A 26445-nucleotide genomic window follows, 5' to 3' on the forward strand; every position below is an offset into this window, starting at 1 on the left:
ATTAAAAACAAATCATGTGGCGGTTGCTGTTTGTGGGACCTTGCTTTGTGCCAATAAGGTGCCATGCTTTCTCATGTTACCATGGCGACCAGATGTTTGAGACGTTCTAAACAGCTTGGGGCAGATTTCCATCATGAAAGGTATTCTAAAATTGCAAGGCTTATCTTTCAGTTCTGTTTCACAAAGTAACATTTAGTACATAATGAGTTAAAATAGATCTTACAGAAAGAATCAAGTAAAGGCTGCAATAATATTAGAGGCTATGTTAATCCCATCCAGCTAACTGAAGCGATGTGCTGTACCACGTCCAGTTCTTTCAGCTGACTTTCCGATGATTGATCCCTTTGCTTCGGGAGAACTGATTTAATTCCCATATTTTTTTAAGGAGCCGCCCATCCCCAGATCTCATGCTTTCATTGAAGTGGCAAATACCCACGAATCAGAACGAGAACCAGGTTTAGTATCACTGTCATATGCTGTGACATTTGTTATTTTGCATCAGCAGTACCTAATAATAAATTATAAATTACTATAAGTATATAAATATAGATTAAATAAGTAGTGCAAAAGATGGGGAAAAATACTGAGTTAGTGTTCGTGGTTCAATGTCCATTCAGAAATCTGATGGCGGAGGAAAAGAAGCTGCTCCTGGAATACTGAGTGCGTGTCTCAGGATCCTGCGTCTCCTCCCTGATGGTAGCAATGAGAAAGGGGCATGTCTTGGTTGATGGGGGTCATAACGATGGATGTCACCTTTTTGAGGCATTGCTTTTTGAAGGTACGTTGAGAGATCAGGCAGACCTGCTTCATGCAAGGAAGAACTCATTGAGGGGATGTGTCTGGAAACTAGCAAGAAACCAACATGGTTTCAGCTCTCCATAACTCAGGGGCTAATTTTGAGATTCTTAATTGGGAAAACATCAGTGATTCAACATAATTGAATTAATCCACCAACTTGGATTAGAAAGTGGAAAAGAAGTTCTAAGTGCACAAATCAGATTTATTTATCATTTACTCATTCATGTATGCTGACACTGCTGACTGGCCGGAATTTATTTGCCATCTCTAATTGCTGCTTACCTGAATGGCTTGCTAAGCCATTTCAGAAATCAGTGCAGGATTGTTGGGGTTCTGGGCTTGCAGGTGGGCAAGATTTGGTAAGTGTGATAGTTTCTTTCCCTGAACAACAATAGTGAACCACACAAGATATACAGTCCCCATTATTTTCATCGTACACAACTTTTCCTCAAATAAATTAGCTCCAAGGATACCAGAAAATGATTTGTCAATCCTAAACATTAACCTCTCATCAAAATAGGCAAACCGAAGAAGTCTGTTTAACATGGGAAAGTGTTACCCGGTTCGGATATGGACCAAGTGTGGAGTGAGAGACACTGAAGCAGGTTGATAGTTCACAAACTTTAATGCAAATAGTGTTAAAGGGAAAATAAACAATAAATGCTAGGGCAAATAGGGCCGTTTCGTTCACTAAAACTCTCAGATGGGAAACGAGGCCTACACTGCGGCTGTACAGAAAATCTAAACATTAAACGAATATCACTAATCTTCAGAATCAGTTGACTCAAGAGTCCGATTTCTCAGGGAAGGCCGAAAGCGAGATAGGCAGCGAAGCATTGCTGTGCTCTGTCCAAGTCTCGACAAGCACTGCGATAACAAGTACGGAGTTATTTACTATCGTGATTCAATAATAATTAGCAAACACGTGCAAATTCACAAGCGCAATTGCCGTGTCTACTGTGTTGTGACAGGAGGAAAAGTTAGGATTTGAACTGGAACAGAAGGACAAGTAATGCTGTCTAGTTCAAAATATTTTTGTCTTCCTTGGCCATGATGACTTCAAGGTTCAATGTACAGTTATGATCTAAGTATGTATATTTTGGTGGCTAGGAATGGTGGTACACTGGCATCAGCACTGGACTTCAAGGCAGATGGTTCTGAGTTCAAACCCAGCCGGGTCCCAACCTGGACAGCAGCAGAATCTGTGCAATCTACTTCCATATCTTCCCATGAAAACCCTGTGGTCATGAAGATTCAACTTAACAACTGAACAACAAATGTATACTATAGACAACTTGGAGATTCATCTCCTTATAGGCAGCCACAAAATAAAGAAACCCAATAGAATCCGTTGAAGAATAATACAAGCTCCATGAAGGGGCTTATACTTTGTACAGCTTTACACTACTTGTTTGATTTTCCATCGAAGTGAAATCTCACTCTACCTTGGGCCACTATAAAGTGCAAAATTGAAACCACTCACCTCACCTGAATTGATTTGTTTTAGAATCCGAATCAGGTTTAACATCACCATCATATGTCATGAAATTTGCTAACTTTGTGACAGCAGTACAATGAGATACATCATAAACGAATATAGAGGAAAAACCTGAGTTACATTAAGCTTGTATATGTCCATTAAATAGTTAAGTTAAAATAAGTAACGCAAAAAAAATAGTGAGGTGGTGTTCATGGGTTCAAAGTCCAGTTAGAAATCTGATGGCAGAGGGGAAGAAGCTGTTCCTGGATGGCTGAGTGTGTGCCTTCAGGCTCCTGTACCTCCTTCCTGATGGTAACAATGAGAAGAGGGCATGTCCTGGGTGATGGGGGTCCTTAACGAAGGACACCGACTTCCTAAGGCACCACTCCACTCCTGAAGGATGCCCTGGGTGCTATGGAGGCTAGTACCCATGACGGAACAGACTAAGTTTCACAAGTTCCTGCAACTTACTTCGATCCTGTGCAGTAGCTCCCCTCACCCATACCAGGCGGTGATGCGGTCAGTCAGAACGCTCTCCATTGTACATTTGTAGAAGTTTGCATATTTTAGTTGACACACCAAATCTCCCCAAAATCCTAATGAAATATTTCTCATTCCTGTACGCCCTTTCGACTCTATCTGAGATTCTGCCAACAATGTTGCATCACCAGCAAGCTTACAGATAGCATTTCAGCTATGCCTAGCCACGCAGTCATGGGTATAGAGAGGAAAGAGCAGTGGGCTAAGCACACACCCCTGAGGTGCACCAGCGTTGATTGTCAGTGAGGTGGAGATGTTATTTCCAATCTGCACAGATTGTGGTCTTCCAGTTCTGAAGTTGAGGATCCAGTTGCAGAGGGAGGTACCGAGGCCTAGGTTCTATATCCTTTCAATCAGGACTGTAGGAATGACGGTGTTAAACACTAAGTGAAGTCAATAGACAATAGGTGCAGGAGTAGGCCATTTGGCCCTTTGAGCCAGCACCACCATTCACTGTGATCATGGCTGATCATCCACAATCAGTACCCTGTTCCTGCCTTCTCCCCATATCCCTTGACTCCACTATCTTTAAGAGCTCTATCTAACTCTTTCTTGAAAGCATCCATAGAATTGGCCTCCACTGCCTTCTGAGGCAGAGAAATCCTGTCTCAATGAACAGCATCCTGACAGGTATTTGCATTGCCCATGACCCAAGGCCGCATGGAGAGCCATTGAGATTGCACCTGCTGTAGACCTATTGTGGCGACAGGCAAATTATAGTCCCAGGTAATTCTTGAGACAGGTGTTGATTCTAGCCATGACCAACCTCTCAAAACATTTCATCACCATAGATGTGGGTGCTACTGGATGATAGTCATTAAGGCAGGTCATGCTGCTCTACTTGGGCACTGGTATAATTGTTGTCCTTTTGAAGTAGTTGTGAACTTCCGACTGTAGCAGTGAGAGATTGAAAATGTCTTTGAACATCCCCACCAGCTGGTTGGCACAAGTTTTCAGAGTCTTATCAGGTACCCCACCTTGCGAGGGTTCACCCTCTCGAAAGACAGCCTGACGTCGGCCTCTGAGACAGAGATCACAGGATCACCAGATTGCACAGAAATCCTCCAAGCTGTGGTTTTATTCTCCCTTTCAAAGTGAGAATAAAAGGCGCTGAGCTCATCTGGTCACGAAGCATCACTGCCATTCATGATGCTGGGTTTCGCTTTGTAGGAAGTAATGGCTGCAAACCCTGCCAGAGTTGCCGTGCATCCAATTCTGACTCTAACCTCTCTCGGAATTGTTTCTTTGCACTTGGAATAGCCCTCCGCAAGTCATACCTGGCTTTTTTATACAGACCCGGGTCACCGGACTTAAATGCCATAAATCTAGCCCTTACCAGACTACGAACCTCCTGGTTCACCCACGGCTTTTGGTTTGGGAATGAACAGTAAGTTTTTGTAGGCATACACTCATCCACACAGTTTTTAATGAGGTCGGTGACAAGAGTGTCATACTCATCCAGGCTTGAAGATGTCTCCCTGAACACAGTCCGACCAACCAATTCAAAGCAGTACAGAGAGTGCTCCCATGATTTGTGTGCCCATACTTTCTTGGTCCTCACTACTGGTGTTGCAGTCTTTGGCCTCTGCCTGTACTCGGGGAGTAGAAGTACAGACAGGTGATCAGGCTTACCAAAATGTGGACGTGGGAATGCACAGTAGCCACTCTTAATCTTAGTGTAAGGAATCAAGTGGGTTAGTTCCTCTGGTACTGCAGGTGGTTTGTAGATGATAACTATTTAGTGACTTTATCAAGCTGGCTTGGTTAAATTTCCCAAAGTGATGGGGAAGGCATCAGGATGTGCTGTTTCATGCCTGTTCATTACATTGCTCAGTTTGTCCAGGGCCTGTTTGACACTGGCCTGAGGTGGAATGTACACCACTTCTAAAACGATCGCTGAAATCTCCCGCGGCAGGGAAAACGAGTGGCACATAATTGAGAGGCATTCCAGGTCTGGTGAGCAATATTAGGACTTCACCGACACATTAGTACACCACGGGGAGTTGATCAGGAGGCATACACCTCCACCTCTGTTTTTGAGAGACTCGACCAAACTATCTTGACAATGTATTGTGAACCCGTCTATTCAAACCATTGCATCTGGCACGGAAGGGGTTAACCAAGATTCTGTGAAACAAAGGACGCAAGTTCTGATACAGCACCCTAGCTCTGAGATCATCCATTTTATTTCCCAGAGACAGTCCGTTTGCCAGCAAGATAGCTGGTATTGGGAGTTGAAAATATTTTTTTATATACAAATGCACCATCATTTGTGATCAGATATGCCTTAAAAATGTTCTCAATTACCCACCTGATCTTTACTTTGAACCACAGGCAGGGTCTACTGCAAATAGACCCTTGTGGAGGGGTGAGTTTAACTCAGGAGCCTCATTGATGTGCATTGATCCAATCCCCAGCTGAAGTAGCAGGAACATGGCTGTAAAATGTCTGCAAATGAGAGGGGTTTACAGAAAATCAAACACAAGAGATTGTGCAGACACTGGAAATCCAGGACAACACACACAAAATGCTCAGAGGTCAGGCAGTAATTATAGAAATGAATAAACTGTCGATGTTTTGGAACGACAGCCTTTCTCAAGACTAGAAGGAAAGGGAGAAGACATCAGAATAAAAAGGTGGGGCTTTATAGTAATCAGTGAAGTCAAGGAAATGGTATTCCAAGAGAGTCAGGAATGGATAGAATTAGGGTTATTGTAGAACTCACTCAAAACCGCATTTGCAGACTTTAACTATAAAGATGGCAAAAAGAGTCCAAATATTGGCATCAGATTAAAGCCAAATATCTGAAGGTCACAATTTCAAAAAGGCAAAGGTCAATGAAATGATAAAGATGACAGCAGGCATGTACACAGATCTCAGGCAAAGTGACAATGGACAAACTTTCAGAGCCCAACAAGATTGACTGTCCAGTTTAGAACGGTGCAGAAAATTGTCATCTGGGGTCCTATGCTGGTCAGACACTCACATCTGTAAAAGTATTTATCAACAACTATCCACTTCAAAATCTGATTTCATATTTTTTTCAACTAGCTCTTGGTGGGGGCTCAGGAAACTGATGGAATACTGGTGCACAGTTATCATAATTGGCACTCTGCTAACTGTACATACCAGCAAACGGCAGCCACAACCTGCCATTAACCTCACTTGGTAAGGGGAACTTCAAGTCTGAGCCAAAGCAAACAGTTCTGCACACCAAGTGACAATCGTTCCAACTTACTCTCCTGCTCTCAGCCTGTAAAGAAAGAGACAAATGACTTGAAGCAGTTGAGTGAAGTACTCAGTTGAGTTTTCGAATGACAACTTGTGAACCGTAATTCTGTGTACAGTTCTCACAATCTTTCCCTTCCTTCACCCCACTTTCTTATTCTGGATTCTTCCCCCTTCCTTTCCAGTACTGATGAAGGGTATCAGCCCAAATTTCAACTGTTATTCCTCTCCATAGATGTTGCCTGATCTGCTGAGTTCCTCCAACATTTTGTGTCTCTCTCTCACTATTTTGTCTGAATCAGGTTTAGTATCACTGGAATATGTCATGAACTTTTTTGTTATGTACATGATTAAAATAAAACTGAATACAATATATATAAAAAAGTTAAATTAAATGAGCAGTGTAAAAAAAGGTAGTGAGGCAGTGTTCATGGGTTCAATGTCCATTCAGAAATCTGATGGCAGAGGGGAAGAAGCTGTTCCTGAATCACTGGGTTTGTGTCTTCAGGCTTCTGTACCTCCTTCCTAATGGTAGCACTGAGAAGAGGGTGATGGGGGCCCTTAACGATGGAAGCCACTTTTTGAGACATCATCTTTTGGAGCTGTCTGGATGCTGGGGAGGCCAATGCCCATAACGGAGTGGCTGAATTGACAGCTTTCTGCAGCTTATTTGTCATCCTGTGCAGTGCCCACCCCCCCCCATTGCAGATGGTGATACATCTGTAGAAATTTGAGAGTGTCTTTAGTGACATATCAAACCTCCTCCAATATCTAATGAAAAATAGTCATAGTTTGAATTGTCCATCAGAAAGTTTACAAAAGGATTAATACCGTTGCCTCATTCTTTGGTAAATTAAAAATCATGACACCAAAAATCTGATAGTAACATTACCTTCAGATCTATACACACTAATGGAACGTTCAGTGAAACATCACAGACATTGGTAAGCATTCTGTTGTACACTGTTCATGAGAGGCCAATGTGAATCAGTGACCAGGCAAAGAAGGTGGATCACTTGATCACCAAGGAAACGGCTTCATAATGGACATTATTCAGATATATTCCAATTTTTGATTACACTATCATCCTTTGATTGATCAGCAGCAGTATTTGTTAGTCACATTGATAAATTGATGGGTACAGAGAAAGGGGCCACTACATTTTCAAAATATTTGTCCCACATAGGACTCCTATCCAAAAAGATCCATCGTACTCTTTTAGCAGAAATACAGGTATGCACACTTGTGCACTGACAAATCTTGCAACTGAATTTTACCCAGGCTACCCTGTTATTCTGTATAAGCTGGCTGTAACACTTCCTTCAAAAGGGTTGGCTGTGGGGTGTATGGGGTGTCTAGGGAGGGGTAGCACCTCTGGTGAAGGGGCTTGTTGTGTATATTCTAAGGCAACTCACTCACCTTTGGTCCCCACTGGACACTCAGTTCTCACCTGTGGCTCCAAGTAGCTGTTTACACGTGGCAGAGACCACATGCTGGTACACTGCTTTGACAGACAGGCTAAACCAGGCAAGGGCAGCCAGCGGCATAGTACTGCAGTGAGATAGGGACATGCCTGAAATCAGCTCCGGTGGACTGGGTGGATGAAATCTACAGCGAGAACCAGTGGCCTGGAAGACAATTCTGCAATGCTCCACGGGCATGACAAAGCATAAAAGACGTCATGCTCGTCCACTGCAACCAGAGAAAACCCCAGTCTCTGATGCTTGTTTGTACCAATGGACTCTGATTTCTGAGGTAGAGAGAGTGGTTTTCCATTTCAAAAACTCTTCTTCACTGGTTTCCTGTCATCGTTGGATATGGAGAACTATCACCACATTGGCTGTGAAGCATTTAGGAACACTCAGAGCTCATGAAAGGCACTATGAAAATGCAAAACCTATTTTTGTCCAACAATGTCAAAAATGGAATGGTTTATCCCAAAATGATGATTCAATGCAAAATTGACAAACACTTTCTATCACAGTTATAGGTACTGGTTGAGAAACAGGACCACCATTAATACAGAAAGGTGGGTTCCTTGTGGTTAGGAATTGAAATGCACTGTTAATGTAATGGAAATAAATCGTTAGCGCATCCACAAAGCTTTGTTTTATCAAACTGATAAAAGACACCAAAATACAAAAGTATGGAATTTTCAAAACTGAACACAAATTCATCTTAGAACTAAAAGATGTTGTGATCCCAACAGTCTGACTTGAACCATTCAATATGTCCATCCCAAATCTCTCCTATCAAAGAAATAAAAAATTGAATTGTAACCAAAAGTGCAAATAAATTACTTCCAAAGTAAAGACACTGTTACAATAAAAAAAACACAAAATCCACTGTGATATCTCACTGATCAAAACTCTGTTCTGGTGATGTTGAGCAGAATTATTGATGTGGATGCTATAGAAAACTTGTTGTTAAGGCACATTCAAGTCTTTCTTTGATATGAGAGTCTTTACCATTGACATGTTGAATGATTTGAGTTGGAATGTTTGGAGCACAACAGTCCTTAAGTTCTAAGATGAATTTTGAGCCCGGTTTTGAAACTTCCATACTTATTCCTCAAAATAGTGCAGCAGGGTCTACAACATAGGTCAGTAGCACAGTAAGGTTTTGAGCACTTTAACAATTTGTGCTGAACATGTTCATACAAAAGCACAGTTACCCTACAGTTTGATTCAAATGAGCTCAGTGGAATGGAATTTCAATGCAAAAGGTCCAGTTGGTGCCGTATTGCTTATTTAGTGTGAACGGCTGAAGGCAAATTTCTGTTTGCCCACTTTTCCGTAGGATTCCAAGTGAAAATGAAGAATTCCACAGGAGTGAAAAATCCCAGTTTTCAGTGTAAAGATAACAGCATACTTCAGGTGAAGAAAACAAGCAGCAATACCTCTGAAAGACTTGGAGTAAACATATTCTCTGAGGATAATTCTGTGGGTTTTAAATATATCCAGATCAGAAATGTACTTAATGAATAAGAGGTTAAGAGGAGTAATCATCTTGGACTTTCCTGCAGCCCACTATCACAAAAGCAGGAAATGTGATATCAAAAAAAATTCTCCCATTCAGTCAAACGTTAATTTTATTTTGTTTTTGAGTTACAGCACAGAACAAACCCTTTCGCCTTTCTGAGCTGTGCTGCCCAGCAGTCCCCCAATTTAACCCTCTCTGAGCTGTGCTGCCCAGCAATCCCCCAATTTAACCCTCTCTGAGCTGTGCTGCCCAGCAATCTCCCGATTTAACTTGGCTGGCACCAGGGCAGGAATGGATTCTCAATATTTCTGGATTTCAGTGCTTTAAAAGGGATAGAGAGGGAGGAAAAGGGGAGGAGGGGTGGCATTACGGGTCAGGGATACTATTACAGCTACAGAAAGGGTGGGTAATGTAGCAGGATCCTCTTTTGAGTCAATATGGGTGGAAGTCAGGAACAGGAAGGGAGCAGTTACTCTACTGGGGGTATTCTATAGGCCCCCTGGTAGCAGCAGAGATACAGAGGAGCAGATTGGGAGGCAGATTTTGGAAAGTTGCAAAAATAACAGGGTTGTTATCATGGGTGACTTTAACTTCCCTAATATTGATTGGCACCTGATTAGTTCCAAGGGTTTAGATGGGGCAGAGTTTGTTAAGTGTGTCCAGGATGGATTCCTGTCACAGTATGTGGACAGGCCGACCAGGGGGAATGCCATACTAGATCTAGTACTAGGTAATGAACCGGGTCAGGTCACAGATCTCTCAGTGGGTGAGCATCTGGGGGACAGTGACCACTGCTCCCTGGCCTTTATAATTATCATGGAAAAGGATAGAATCAAAGAGGACAGGAGAATTTTTAATTGGGGAAAGGCAAATTCTGAGGCTATAAGGCTAGAACTTGCCGGTGTGAACTGGGATGATGTTTTTGCAGGGAAATGTACTATGGACATGTGGTCGATGTTTAGAGATCTCTTGCGGGATGTAAGGGATAAATTTGTCCCGGTGAGGAAGATAAAGAATGGTAGGGTGAAGGAATCATGGGTGACAAGTGAGGTGGAAAATCTAGTCAGGTGGAAGAAGGCAGCATACATGAGGTTTAGGAAGCAGGGATCAGATGGGTCTATTGAGGAATATAGGGAAGCAAGAAAGGAACTTAAGAAGGGGCTGAGAAGAACAAGAAGGGGGCATGAGCAGGCCTTGGCGAGTAGGGTAAAGGAAAACTCCAAGGCATTCTTCAATTATGTGAAGAAAAAAGGATGACAGGAGTGAAGGTAGGACCAATTAGAGATAAAGGTGGGAAGATGTGCCTGGAGGCTGTGGAAGTGAGCAAGGTCCTCAATGAATACTTCTCTTCGGTATTCACCAATGAGAGGGAACTTGATGATGGTGAGGACAATATGAGTGAGGTTGATGTTCTGGAGCATGTTGATATTAAGGGAGAGGAGGTGTTGGAGTTGTAAAAATACATTAGGACAGATAAGTCCCCGGGGCCTGACGGAATATTCCCCAGGCTGCTCCACGAGGCGAGAGAAGAGATTGCTGAGCCTCTGGCTAGGATCTTTATGTCCTCGTTGTCCACGGAAATGGTAGCGGATGATTGGAGGGAGGCGAATGTTGTTCCCTTGTTCAAAAAAGGTAGTAGGGATAGTCTGGGTAATTATAGACCAGTGAGCCTTACGTCTGTGGTGGGAAAGCTGTTGGAAAAGATTCTTAGAGATAGGATCTATAGGCATTTAGAGAATCATGGTCTGATCAGGGACAGTCAGCATGGCTTTGTGAAGGGCAGATCATGTCTAACAAGCCTGATAGAGTTCTTTGAGGAGGTGACCAGGCATATAGATGAGGGTAGTGCAGTGGATGTGATCTATATGGATTTTAGTAAGGCATTTAACAAGGTTCCACACGGTAGGCTTATTCAGAAAGTTAGAAGGCATGGGATCCAGGGAAGTTTGGCCAGGTGGATTCAGAATTGGCTTGCCTGCAGAAGGCAGAGGGTGGTGGTGGAGGAAGTACATTCAGACTGGAGGATTGTGACTAGTGGTGTCCCACAAGGATCTGTTCTGGGACCTCTACTTTTCCTGATTTTTATTAACGACCTGGATGTGGGGGTAGAAGGGTGGGTTGGCAAGTTTGCAGACGACACAAAAGTTGGTGGTGTTGTAGATAGTGTAGAGGATTGTCAAAGATTGCAGAGAGACATTGATAGGATGCAGAAGTGGGCTGAGAAGTGGCAGATGGAGTTCAACCCGGAGAAGTGTGAGGTGGTACACTTTGGAAGGACAAACTCCAAGGCAGAGTACAAAGTAAATGGCAGGATACTTGGTAGTGTGGAGGAGCAGAGGGATCTCGGGGTACATGTCCACAGATCCCTGAAAGTTGCCTCACAGGTGGATAGGGTAGTTAAGAAAGCTTATGGGGTGTTAGCTTTCATAAGTCAAGGGATAGAGTTTAAGAGTCGCGATGTAATGATGCAGCTCTATAAAACTCTGGTTAGGCCACACTTGGAGTACTGTGTCCAGTTCTGGTCACCTCACTATAGGAAGGATGTGGAAGCATTGGAAAGGGTTCAGAGGAGATTTACCAGGATGCTGCCTGGTTTAGAAAGTATGCATTATGATCAGAGATTAAGGGAGCTAGGGCTTTACTCTTTGGAGAGAAGGAGGATGAGAGGAGACATGATAGAGGTGTACAAGATAATAAGAGGAATAGATAGAGTGGATAGCCAGCGCCTCTTCCCCAGGGCACCACTGCTCAGTACAAGAGGACCTGGTTTTAAGGTAAGGGGTGGGAAGTTCAAGGGGGATATTAGAGGAAGGTTTTTTACTCAGAGAGTGGTTGGTGCATGGAATGCACTGCCTGAGTCAGTGGTGGAGGCAGATACACTAGTGAAGTTTAAGAGACTACTAGACAGGTATATGGAGGAATCTAAGGTGGGGGCTTATATGGGAGGCAGGGTTTGAGGGTCGGCACAACATTGTGGGCCGAAGGGCCTGTACTGTGCTGTACTATTCTATGTTCTATGTTCTCTCTGAGCTGTGCTGCCCAGCAATCCCCCGATTTAACCCTCTCTGAGCTGTGCTGCCCAGCAGTCCCCCGATTTAACCCTCTCTGAGCTGTGCTGCCCAACAACCCCCTCTGAGCTGTGCTGCCCAGCAATCCCCCAATTTAATCCTGGCCTAATCCTGGACCATTTACGACAACCAATTAATCGACCAACCGGAACATTCTGGACTGTGGGAGGAAACCGGAACACCCGGAGGAAACACCCGCGGATACAGGAAGAACGTAGAAACTCCTTATCGGCAGCGGCGGGAATAGAAGTCACTGGTTCTGTAAAGCATTTTGCTAACCACTACACTACACTCTCAGGAGGAGGAGAATGGAAATTATAACAACACCAAGATTTAGTTGATAACTGTAAGGAAATAATAGTTATAATATGGTCGTAATCTGTCACAGAAGGAATCATTTGCTCAGTATGTGGCTTCTGTTTCCACTCCCACTCCTTTGTGTTATGTCACTCTACATCTTTCTGGCATGTTGCCAGACTCATTCTTTGCCCATTGCGAAGTTAATTCAATATTAATTGAGTACCAAGCACCACTGGTCTCCGTACCCATCCTGAGCTTATCATCAGAGCTGCATGCAGAACTCCCTGGAATCAGCCACAATAGTATTGAAAAGAAACTGAATGGCATGAATTCATTATGTAGGATATTTGCATGTTATTATTGGTGAAAAGTCAAAACACAGGCCTGCCAGCACTTACAAGTTCAAGAGCTCTTTACTTTGCAACCGCAGGAAATGTATCAGAAGTAAGATTTGCTTAGGACTGAGAGTTTTTTTAATTGATGACTAATTTATAAGCGCACACATTTGCGCAGCAAAGAGACTGTGGAGAGACAATACCCTAGACTCCCATCTACCAAACACATAAAAGCCATGGCCTTCTGAATTCTTGATGAACCTCATTAGAAAATATGTCATCTCCTGACCGGTTCCAAAAGCGGCAACACCGCAGATTACTCCAAATCAAAAATTGTAGCTTTGTGCCTTGCCTTGCCTGACATTTGAGTTTCATAATATAGCTGCAGAATATCAGTGGTTCAACCTACAGTTGTTGTCACTCCTGACACTAGCATTCCCCGTATAGCAACACCTTTTTTATAGTAAAGCAACACAATATAATTATTATATGTCAACCTCGAAGACCTTTCAAAAATGTGGTGGGGACTGTGAACTCACAGTGAACTAAACCTCAGCAAGTAAACCGTTCGTCAACTTCTGTTAAGAGTTTTCAGATCTCTAGGTTGGCTGCAGTAGAACTATTTTCCACGGAAGAGGAAGAATTTTGTTGGATACAATGAAACATTTGAACCATCACAGGTGCTCCTACTGGAATCATCTGTGTACATTTCCCCCTTTCCATTAGGTTTGATTTCTGGTTTTACACTCACGATCAATCTACAATGGCCAACACAATAAAGTGAAGTTAATAGAAAAGTTATTAACTGGCCAGAAAATGAACCACACAAGAAGCACAAAACAGCAACTGTGAAACAATCAAATGCAAACATTTCTTGTTCGCCTTCCACGTATAAGAGCAGATTCCAAAAAAAAGGGCTATTCTTGTCTCTTCCATTGCTTTCCATCTTCTTTTTGTTTGATCTCATTTCTCATGAAAACACATTGAGAAAGATACCCAGGAACCCATTCTATACAACTTAGCAATATTAAATCAAATTCTGTCCTTATTATTGAACAATTTATCCCTTCGTTAAGTTGTTCTGGCAAGTAGGTATATAGTATGGAAACTTGAGCTACAACAATAATCCTTTACACTTACGTAGCACCTTTGATAGAGTAGAACATTCCAAAGTATTAGTCAAGGCAGGTTAAGAAATAAAAACTGGCCCCAGGTTACTAGAAGAAATTTTTTGAGCAGGTGATCAAAGAAGCAGGTTTTTAGGAAATTTAGAAGGTTGAAAACTAAAGAAGAGAGGAGGTTTGGAGAGGAGTTTTAAACCTTTGGACTTTTCAGGAGTACAAAATAACGGTCAAAAATTATGGAACAATTAAAATCCAGGACATCCAAGAGGCCAAAAAAGGAGAAGAACCAAGGTGACAGAAAATTAAATTGCACCAACTTTATGAAAGCTTCTATTGTAGGATCAAGCTCAGTTCCTGATTTGTGCTGTAAAATGTCGAGAGTTCATTATCATCACAATTATTGTCATTAACTCTGCCTATATTAATCATTTTTACATTAATATCAACTGAAACTTTGGTTTGTTGTTATTAAAGAAGCACAGAAACTAAGAACATCTGACTATTACCATCTCAGGAATAATTGGGTTATGGGTGCCTCTTGTATTGAGCTTCAACTGAATATCAAGGAATTCATACTACTAACATGCAGGAGTAAACCAGTATTGTTCGTAAACACCCATCCCCCACTTTTTTACTCCGGCATCTTCCTCCTTCCTTCTCAGTCCTGAAGGAGGATCTCAGCCTAAAACATTGACTATTTATCCATTTCCATACATGCTACCTGACCTGGTGAGTTGCTCCAGCATTTTGTGTTTTTTTGTCACCAGTTGCAGTAGAAGTAAAGTTTTCCCTCAAAAGCTTCAAAGCCCTTTTGCAACTAGAGATAACTTGGTCTAATGTGAGTTTGTTTCCACGTGTTCATTTGTTCTCCCTCTCCCACACTCCAAGAGGATTTACTCAACAAGGGGAAGGAGAGGGGAGTGATATGGAACAGCCTTGAGGCTGAATGGACATCTCAGAGGCACAAACTGAAGCTCTGGCTGAAACCACCAATGTTTGTCTGTTGATCAGATGAATGGTAGTGTTACACTATTACAGCACCAGTGACCCAGATTCTGACTACTGTCAGTAAGGAATTTGTATGTTCTCCCTATCCCCACACTGGTTTCTTCAAAAGAAAGAAAAATAAACTAGTCAAACAAACTGATTAAAATTTATTTCCAGAAATTAGAAAACTTGGCTTGTGTGCAGCTGTTTGACAAGCTGAGCAGTTTATATATGAGCTGATTTTGTACTTTGACTTTCAATATTTTTTTCCTCAGTTCAATTATCTTCCAATACAAGTTATGAGACCAGATGGTTCAAGTCGAAGAGAAGCAGTTTACCAGCACTGATCAAGTTTTGTAAATGAATTACCAGCTGAAACAAAGCATAACACATACTTGCTGCTGAGGTGTGCTGACTCCTGATAAATTATGCACAGCTGCTCTCGAAAGATGCTGACAGCTCCGCACATCCTCATCTGTTTTCCACTGACGTGCAAGAGGCAGCCAGCCAGTTTATCCCAATGACAAACAGCAACTATTCTCAATTCATTTCTGTTCTGGAAAACTTACCTGAAAAGGGAGTGAAGAAAGCAATATCACAGGAGGTATTGTGCACGTTATCCATCACTAGGTCCTCACATCCTGCCTTTGTGTATTTACTGGGTCAAGCCCTATCCAGTCAGTGCCTTTCTGTTCTTAAAGAGCTTTAATGAGATACAACATATAATCGCAAACAACAGGAATTCTGCAGATGCTGGAAATTCAAGCAACACACATCAAAGTTGCTGGTGAACGCAGCAGGCCAAGCAGCATCTATAGGAAGAGGCGCAGTCGATGTTTCAGGCCGAGACCCTTCGTCAGGACTAACTGAAGGAAGAGTGAGTAAGGGATATGAAAGCTGGAGGGGGAGGGGGAGATGCAAAATGATAAGAGAAGACAGGAGGGGGAGGGATAGAGCCGAGAGCTGGACAGGTGATAGGCAAAAGGGGATACGAGAGGATCATGGGACAGGTATTCTTCTCACCCTGTCTCTTGCAAAAACGCCATCCCCTTCTTGCAATTCCTCCGTCTCCGCCACATCTGCTCTCAGGATGAGGCTTTTCATTCTAGGACGAGGGAGATGTCTTCATTTTTTAAAGAAAGGGGCTTCCCTTCCTCCACTATCAACTCTGCTCTTAAACGCATCTCCCCCATTTCACGTACATCTGCTCTCACTCCATCCTCCCACCACCCCACTAGGAATAGGGTTCCCCTGGTCCTCACCTACCACCCCACCAGCCTCCGGGTGCAACATATTATTCTCCGTAACTTCCGCCACCTCCAACGGGATCCCACCACTAAGCACATCTTTCCCTCCCCCCCTCTCTCTGCATTCCGCAGGGATCGCTCCCTACACAACTCCCTTGTCCATTCGTCCCCCCCATCCCTCCCCACTGATCTCCCTCCTGGCACTCATCCGTGTAAGCGGAACAAGTGCTACACATGCCCTTACACTTCCTCCCTTACCACCATTCAGGGCCCCAAACAGTCCTTCCAGGTGAGGCATCAATTCACCTGTGAGTCGACTGGGGTGATATACTGCGTCCGGTGCTCCCGATGTGGCCTTTTATATATTGGTGAGACCCGACGCAGACTGGGAGACCGCTTTGCTGAACATCTACGCTCTGTCTGCCAGAGAAAGCAGGATCTCCCAGTGGCCACACATTTTAATTCCACATCCCATTCCCATTCTGACATGTCTATCCACGACCTCCTCTACTGTAAAGATGAAGCCACACTCAGGTTGGAGGAACAACACCTTATATTCCGTATGGGTAGCCTCCAACCTGATGGCATGAACATTGACTTCTCTAACTTCCGCTAGGCCCCACCTCCCCCTCGTACCCCATCTGTTACTCTTTTTTATGCACACATTCTTTCTCTCACTCTCCTTTTTCTCCCTCTGTCCCTCTGAATATACCTCTTGCCCATCCTCTGGGTCACCCCCCCCCGTCTTTCTTCCCGGACCTCCTGTCCCATGATCCTCTCGTATCCCCTTTTGCCTATCACCTGTCCAGCTCTCGGCTCTATCCCTCCCCCTCCTGTCTTCTCCTATCATTTTGGATCTCCCCCTCCCCCTCCAGCTTTCAAATCCCTTACTCACTCTTCCTTCAGTTAGTCCTGACGAAGGGTCTCGGCCTGAAACGTCGACTGCACCTCTTCCTATAGATGCTGCTTGGCCTGCTGCGTTCACCAGCAACTTTGATGTGTGTTACAACATATAATGCCTGCTTTGTGTGCACCAAAATTGTATCAAAGAAATATCACTCCGATTTAACTGCTTTGAAAAAGCTAGATTATTACGCACATTGTTACAACAGCTGATTATATTGGGGTTGTAATAATGTGGAGTTCCTTAAAGCTCTTATAGGAATTGAATTAAATTGAATTGACTTCATTACTTACATACTTCATATACATGAGTAAAAATCTTTGCGTTACATCTCCATCTAAATGTGCAATGTGCAATTATAGTAACTTATAATAAATATTATGTACAACAGGATAGCCAATATAACATAGAAATACAGTTGCATCAGCAAGAATTAGTCAGTCTGATGGTCTGGTGGAAGAAGCTGTCCCGGAGCCTGTTGGTCCTGGATTTTATGCTGCAGTACCATTTCCCGGATGGTAGCAGCTGGAACAGTTTGTGGTTGGGGTGACTCGGGTCTCCAGTGATCCTTTGGGCCCCTTGTACACACCTGTCTTTGTAAATGTCCTGAGGAGTGGGAGGTTCACATCTACAGAGGCAATGGTGGTAATATGGATAAGCTCCCACTACCTATTAAATGCTCTGAGTGGAGTGTGCCTCAAATAGCCTCTGACAACCAAGTCCAGCTCCTGGCCTTCACACGTGGCTTAGCTACTAAGCCTGGCCAAACTGCTTCTACTGAGAGGAGAAGGGACAAAGGCAGGTTACTGGTGCCTTCGAACCAGTTGCTTTGGGCAGATGGTGCTCATCGACTGTGGTTGGCAGCTCACCTAGGAGAAGGAAAACTCGGATCTCAAACCTCTGCTGCCTTGGGCAGTAGCCACTCATGGGGAAGACTTTGGGAGTAAACCCAGAGGAAAAATCGGAAGCAAAAGTCCCTTAGCAGTCCTATGTTGAGCTCAGTGATGACTGCCAACTCCTGCAAAGCTGCTGGTGCCAAACTGTATTGTTCTCTGCCGTTCCTCTGGGCTCATCAGATGCATGAGGGGATGGGGGAGCTTGCTACCTGAGCAACCACTTTCTCTCCATGTTATAATGCCCCGTCTTGCACATTCAGACAACTAGGACACCATGTCCATGGTGAACCCTGACCAATGCAGGCTACAGAATGCAATAACGTGCTTTCTTCATCACAACAGATACCATTCGGGAGAAACTTATCTATCATCAGCACCAATAAACACTATAAAAAATCGATCACAGTCTCCTCCTCTGCTCTAAATGTACTTAAATGACATTAGTTCACCAATGCTCTTTAATTGTGTAATTTCAACACTTCTAATGGACCAAACCATTATGGTCTCTGTCAGTTAACATTAACCCAAAATGAGAGAGATGTATGACCAAGATGAATCTTATTTACAGGCAAAATTTCCTTCATGCTTATCTTGATTAAAACTTTAAAACTAAAAGTCTCCGTCCCATTCCTTACTAAATATCTCTAATCTTCAGGCTTTTTACTAAAAGGTGACCAGATGTACTTTAATTTGTTGCTCATTTCAAGTTGCCTCTCTCAGTTGGAAGTGACTGTCCTCAACCACGCTGACTGTATTTCTGGCTCTCTCCCACTCAGAGATTCACCTCTACGTTGTCAATAAAATCTATTGCCTCCCTCCCACATGGGGCGTCTTAGTAAGCGTTCTGTGCTGGCCTCAAAGCAAGAAAGTAAAATCAATATTAATATTCATGTGTGTTCAATGTTACCATACACTGCCCTGAGGTTCATTTTCTTTCAGACATTTACAAAAAAATAGTAATACGATAGAATTTATGAAAAAATATATATAAAAGCAAAGACTGACAAATAACCATTATGCAAAAGACAAATTGTACAAATAAAAGAATACAGAGAACATGAATTGTGAAGAATCCTTGAACAGCTATAGGCTCTAGAATCAGTTCAAAGTTGTGGTGAATAAAGTTATTCACACCAGTTCGGGAGCCCGATGGTTGTTGGATAATAACTGTTCCTGGTTGTGAGGGATCTGAGGCTTCTGTATCTCCTGCCTGATGGTAGTAGAGAGAAGGGAGCACGGCCCGGATAGTGGGGGATCTTTGACGATGTTCTTTAATACGTCCTTGTGACAGTGCTCCATCTAACTGTGCTCAGTGGTGGGGAAGGCTTTGCCTGTGACTGACTGGGCTGTATGCAACACTTCCTGTACACCTTTCTGTTCCTGGGCACTGGTATTTCCATGCTAAACCATGGCGTAACTGGTCAGGACACTGATAAACTTCTATAGATGCACAGTGGACAAAGAGTTTGGTGACATGCCTTATCTACACAAAACTTCTACGAAAGCAGAGATGTTGCTGTGTTTCTTTATGATGTCACTTACATCTGATATGATCAGGCCAAGGAATTTAAAACTACTGCCCCTCTCCACCTTCAGTCCTCTCATTAGGACTGGTTCATGGACCTCTGGTGGCATCTCCCTGTAGTCAGTAATCAGCTCTTTGATTGAGCTGACATTGAGTGAGGGTTGCTGTGGCACTGCTCAGACAGATTTTCAATCCCCCTCCGATATTAAAGTACTATTTTAGTCCATCCAGTCATGCTTCCCTTTGGGTCACAGGAGGCTTGAGAGCTTTGGGCAAGTGGGAATCAATAGCATGCAAGAAGGGATAGGGGTTCCCAGTACAGAACCCTTAAGTAAATAACTTAAGCCAAGTTCTAAATGCTGATCTGGCTTTATAAATGGCACTACAATCATGATACATGGACAAGAATTATTTCTCATGTAAATGGAATCAAATTTAATCACCCTGAAAACCATACATGGATACAGCCGAATGAGACAGCGTTCCCCTGGAGCCCAGGTGCAAGAACATACACAAGCATCCAAAATACCGAGTAAGGAAAAAAGTAAAATAATCAGAAAGTAAAATAACCAGAAAGGAAAAAAAAAGAACAGTGATGTAAGAAAACTAATTTTTAGTCCAAGTCCCGCAAATGGTTGCTTCCCGGCAGTATTTATTTATTTTATGCATGTGCTCCATACCTCTTGAAATATCTACTAAAATCATTTCTGTTCTGATGTCCAAAACAAAATGAGGGCACAGCAATCTTTTAAAACTTTATTACTAGTTTGAAAGTTTAAATCCAAGATAAATGGAAAGCAACACAAATTGGTAAATAAATTGATAAATTGATTTATTACTTGCACGTGTACTGAGGTACAGTGAAAATCTTGTCTTGCATAATGTGACAGAGAGCACTCGGTAAACGCACTCCTTACTTTCACACCCACGTTCGCACACATACACACACAAACTGTTGTCATTGTGCTGAGTGCACACACTTCAATGTCTTCTCTGGTATATTCTCATAACGGGTCCTGAACCAAACTAATGTGCTCTTTATGGTGCCTTTCCCACCAGACATGACAAAATATTCCATTTCTTCAGTAATGGGGATGTGTAAATGTGTACATGTTGTTTGTATACTGTATTTAAGGTAAATACTTCTGTTTTGTAATATGACTGTAACTATATTGTGGGGTGCATTGTATCTTAATGTGTCAATTTGGTTGATATTTAAAGTTGGTATGTCCTAGTTTTAAGAGCCTGAGCTATTTGTACACAGTAGGAGAGGATATCGGGGCTGCCAGGAGTTCACACTGGATAGACTAAGTATGGACTATGATTGTGTGTTTTCTTGCAGATACCATTTTATAAACATTAGCATTTTTCTTTTCATTATTTTCACTAATTTTTGTAAGTTTAATTTTACACCCTTGCACGAAAGTGCTAAGCAACTCCAGTTTCCTGTGGTCAGAATCCATGTATGTAACACATACATACTGTTCGTACAGATCAATTCATTACAACAGTGCATGTTGTAATACAAGCTAAAGCAATAACCGAACGCAGAATGAAGAGTTACAGTTGCAGAGAAAGTGCAGTGCAGGTAAACAATAAGGTGCAAAGTCATAACGAGGTCAAGAGCCCATCTTATTGTACTAGGGAACCATTCAGTAGTCTCGCAAAAGCAAGACAGAAGCTGTCCTTGAGCTTGTTGGTATACGCTTTCAGTCTTTTGTATCTTCTGCCGACGGGATGGGAGAGATGAGAAATCATCTGCAGCGGATGGGGAGAATATCTGCTGGCTGCTTTATCATAACGAATTTGCATTGCGTTAAATTCAATAATTTATTTGATACAGGTTTTCCCCGCCATCCGAAGGTAGAGCGCTCCTATGAAATGGTTCTTAAGCCAGAATGTTGTAAAGCGAAGAAGCAATTACCATTTATTTATATGGGAAAATTTTGTGAGCGTTCGCAGACCCAAAAATAACCTACCAAATCATGCCAAATAACACATAAAACCTAAAATAACAGTAACATATAGTAAAAGCAGGAATGATATGATAAATACACAGCTTATATAAAGTAGAAATACTTTTCCACAATCATTACTGAACTGTTCTCCGTAGCGAAAATCTCACGCAAGCGCTGTCGGCAGAAACATGGCGCAAACGCTCTCCAGTAACCTTTAAGCTATGAAGCTGCCAAATCATACCAAATAACACGTAAAAATACACAGCCGATATAAAGTAGAAATAATGTATGTACAGTGTAGAATCACTTACGGGAATCGGGAAGACAGCGCAGAGCACACTGAGGACGGTGTGTTAGGCTGAGTTGTCGGAGTTTGGGTGGTGCACTGGCCCCCACCCTCCGGGCCGCGAACCGATACCGATCAGCGAAGCATGCAGGGGTCCAGCAGTAGCCAGGAGGCACACAGCACATCTTTAAGAAAAAAGCCGAAATAAACATGCTAATTAATTAGGTGCTGCCCGGCGCGTACACGTCGGCCCAGATCAGAGGCGACGCGATCGGCAATCCCCTCTGATCTGGGCCAACAATTATGTGCCAGACAGCACCTAATTAATTAGCTTGTTTATTTCGGCTTTTTTCTTAAAGATGTGCTGTGTGCCTCCCGGCTACCGCTGCATTCTCCGCGAATCGGTATCTGTCTGCGGCCCATTTGCTATTGCATTCAGTTTCAATTGCTATCCTTTCCTCTTCCAATTGCATCAGCTCTTCATCTATCAGTTCTTGGTCATGGGATGACAAAAGCTCTTCAACATTATGTTCATCAGCTTCCACAAGCCAAACTCGCTTTGTCCTTACTTCGTTCACCACGATCCAAACGCTTAATTATGTCTAGTTTTATGCTAAGTGTAACACCCTTACGAGCTCTTTTAGGCTTTTCCGATACCTTAGAACTCATCTTGTTAACGGCTGCTCACAGGCACATATTTAAGCAAAGCCGGCGAGAATGCCGTTCTGAATCTGGGGAGAGCGGCTGCTCAGGGCGCGCTGATTTTTTTTCTGTGTGCTGCCTTTTTTCGCGCATTGCTTTTTTTTCCATGTGCTGCCTTTCTTCGTAACAGTGAGAACACCTTCTGTTAGCGAAAACAAGGAACTAATGTAGGTCTTTCGTAACAGTGAGGTTTCATAAAGCGAACGTTCGAAAAGCGGGGGACACCTGTACTCGATATGATAACTGAGAAAATTCAATTAATTGTTGAAAACAATCAGTACCATAAACACTTTACGAAGTATATAAAAGCCGAGAAGTTAATTCCCTGTCTCCACAAATGCTACTTGATGTGTTGAGTTCCTGCAGCACATTGTGCTTCTCAAGATTTCCAGCATTTGCAAAATCTCTTGCGTTTATAATTCCCTGTTGGCTCAGCCTAAATTTGAATACAACAATAGGTGCACATTCTTTATTTGATTTTATTTGATTTAGCAGTACAGTGTAGAGTAGGCCCTTCCAGCAACACGACAAACCCGATTAACCCCAACCTAACCACGGGACAATTTGCAATGACCAGGAACTTACCCTGTACAACAGGAGGAGCCAGAGAAAACCCACGCATTCCACACGGGGGACGTACAGAGACTCCTTGCAGAATAGCGCCAGAATTGATCTCCAAAACACATCAAGCTGTAATAGCGTTGCGCTAACCACAACTCTACTGTGGCACCCCTAAATTAGGATATCGTCAAAATTTATTAGTTTATTTAGAGGTGCAGCACGGGAACAGGCTCTTCTTGCCCAATTACACCCAGATGACCAACTAACCTATAGGCCTGTATGTCTCTGGACTGTGGGAGGAAACCAGAGCACCCAGAGGAAACCCACATGGTCACGGGGGAACGTACAAACTCCTTAAGGCAGCGGCAGGAATTGAACCCAAGTCGCTGGTACTGTAAAACGTTGTGCTAACAAATACACTTCAATGGTCCTCTGAAATTTGATACATCAGACTTTGTCTTAAGTAAATTGCAAAAGAACTAGTTTGTACAGTAAGCAGTCATTTTCATCATTTTCAGCATTAATTGGTTGGCCTATATTTCCAGCCTCTCAAACCCGAGAAACACCAATATAAATGATGTTTTAATTGCTACAAAACTCTGGCTTGATAATGATGTTCTGTCATTAATACTAGCTATACACTCAATGAGCTCATGAAAATACAATTTATTTTTCTGTTTTTCCATCTTCCCTTCAAGGAAGCATCTGTCATTTCTGCTGGGCAACTTTCCCACATTAATGCCTGAGATCAACATTCAGAATTTTTCAATGCAGAAAGCTCACAAGTGGAGAGGTTGAAATGCATCTATGTCATTGTTGCTGTACTGACTTTCCTGAATGAAAGAGCAGCTATTGTACTGTGGACCTGTAAGGGTTACAATGGGCAACTGCACAAACAGGAAGCTAAGTCCAGTAAGTTTCAAGAGAGATCAACTGTTCATACTTCTCTGGAGTGCAGGGAAACGCAAGAGCACTGCTCAGAAACCACAAGGTTGTGTGCTTAGCTCCCTGCTCTCCTCACCTGACACTGATGCCTGTGTGACTAAGCATGGCTCCAATGACACATTGAAGCTTGATGATGACACTACTGTCACCAAAGGTGAGCTGCTTATTGAATTCAGGAGCAGGAAACCGAAGGTCCACACGCCAGTCCTCAGAGGATCAAAGGAGGAGAGGGTCAGCAGCATTAAATTCCTCAGCGTTAATATTTCAGAGGACCTGTCTTGGGCCCAGCATGCAAGTGCAATTACAAAGAAACAGTGACAATGCCTCTACTACGTCAGGAGCTTGTGAAGATTTGACATGACATCTAAAAACTTTTGACAAACTTTTGATGTGTGGTGGAGTGTATACTGATTGGCTATATCACAGTCTGATATGGAAACACCAATGTCCTTGAATGGAAAATCCTACAAGAAGTAGTGGATATGGTCCAGTCCATCATGGGTAAGCCTCACACTGCCCCCCCCCACCCCCCACCATCACCACTGAGCACATCTACACATAGTGTTGTTGCAAGAAAGCAGCATCCATCATTAGGGACCCCCACCACCCAGGTCATGCTCTCTTCTCACTGCTACAATCAGAAAGGTGGTACAGGAGCCTCAGGACTAACACCACCAAGTTCAGGAAGTTACTCCCCATCAACCATCAGGCTCTTGAACCAAAGAGGATAACTCTACTCAACTTCATTTGCTCCATCACTGAAATGTTCCCACATCTTACGGATTCTCTTTCAAGGATTTGTCATTTCTAGCTCTCAATATTTATTGCTTATTTATTATTAACTTATTTTTCTATTTGCACAGTTTGCTGTCTTTTAAACACTAGTTGTCTGCCCTGATGGTGTGGTCTTTCATTGATTCTATTATGGTTATTGTACAAACGTTTGTAGTTATTGAGTATGTTCAGGAGAAAATGAATCTCAGACACGTATATGGTGATATATGTACTTTGATAATACATTTACTTTGAACTTTTAAACTCTACGTGTCTTACTGTCAACTTTTGTTTGACAATATTCCTGTGAAATGTCCCATTCCTTTGGAACACTAAAGCCACAATATTATTGCGGTCTGTTGTTACTGTGTTGATTAAAAAAATAATGTACTTATTGCAGTGAAATTAATTTATAAAGCACTTTTCTTCCTCAAGAAAAAGAAGAGATCCGTTTCATCTGAAACTGATACATTGAAACATGCAGTGCAATGCGTCCTTCTGCATCAAATCAAATCAGTGAGGGTTGTGCTGAATATTGTCAAGTGTGCCCACAACTCACTAACCCTAACCGTACATCTTTGGAAAGCCGGAGGAAATCTGAAAACCCAGAAGAAGTACATGTGGTCACAGGGAAAATGTACAAACTCCTTACAGACCGTGGCAGGAATTGAGTCCCGAACTTACAGGCGGGTAACCGCTGCGTGACCATACCACCTCAAAACTTAACCATGACAATTAATGTTCCTCAACATTTACAAACTACTTTTCATCCATTTAGGAAACTACTGTGGAATTTACTTATTTGTACTTCAAGGGAGTTTCTCTGCAACACACTGCTATTAAACCAAATTGCCTCCTTGCTTTACCCATACCTGACTGTTTTTCCCAGGGATGTGAACTATTCTATTTTGGCAGAGAAAGAATCGACACACTAATTTCACTGAGTAATGGAAATTTTGCTTGCTGTGTCTTCACTCTGTAGTAATTTCCTTTTTGTAGACTTTTGGAGATGAAGTATTCTCGAACATTATCCAGTTAACATTACAACTGGCATAATCCATAGAAGACTGATTTATGACAGTGGGCCATAAGTTAAAGCTGTTATTGTTTCCAGTAACCAAGTGTTCAGCACTACTTTTTAAAAGGGCAGAAGATGGGTGTTGCAAAAATACTAAAGTAGATAACACATACTGTATAATCTTCAGAGTTGTTAGAGTCAGAGTCATAGAAAAGTACATCATGGAAACAGGCCCTTCAGCCCATCTAGGCAATACCAAACTCCTAAAACTACCTATTCCCGTCGACATGCACTCAGACCATAGCCCTCCATATCCCTACAATCCAAGTACCTATCCAAAATTCTTAAGCATTGAAATTGAGCTCGCATGCACCACTTGTGCTGACATCTCATACCACACTCTCGCCATCCTCTGAGTGAAGTTCCCCTCATGTTCCCCTTAAAACTTCTCACCTTTCATCCTTAACCATTGACCTCTAGTTCTAGTCCCACCCAACCTCAGTGGAAAAAGCCTGCTTATGTTCACCCTAACTAGACCCGTTTAATTCTGTATACATCAATGAAATCTCCTTTCAATCTTCTATCTTCCAAGGAATAAAGTCCTAATCTATCCAATCTTTCCTTGTAACTCAGCTCCTCCAGTCCCAGCAACATCCTCTGGGAATTTTCTCTGTACTCTTTCAGCGTTATTTAAATCTTTCCTGGAGGTAGGCCTCACCAATATCTTGTACAACTTCAACATAACATCCCATCTCCTGTACTCAATACCTTGATTTATGAAGGCCAA

The 26445-nt window shown here is 42.6% G+C and overlaps 1 protein-coding gene across 5 annotated transcripts in view; it reads right to left on the reverse strand.

Moving 5' to 3' along the window:
- Nucleotides 1-26445, reverse strand: part of ablim1b (actin binding LIM protein 1b) — a 406574-nt gene that overhangs the window by 283106 nt on the left and 97023 nt on the right. The gene's annotated exons all lie outside the window — the stretch shown is intronic.

The sequence above is a fragment of the Mobula hypostoma genome, chromosome 19 (genome assembly GCF_963921235.1).
Source record: "Mobula hypostoma chromosome 19, sMobHyp1.1, whole genome shotgun sequence".
Taxonomy (NCBI): Eukaryota; Metazoa; Chordata; class Chondrichthyes; order Myliobatiformes; family Myliobatidae; genus Mobula; species Mobula hypostoma.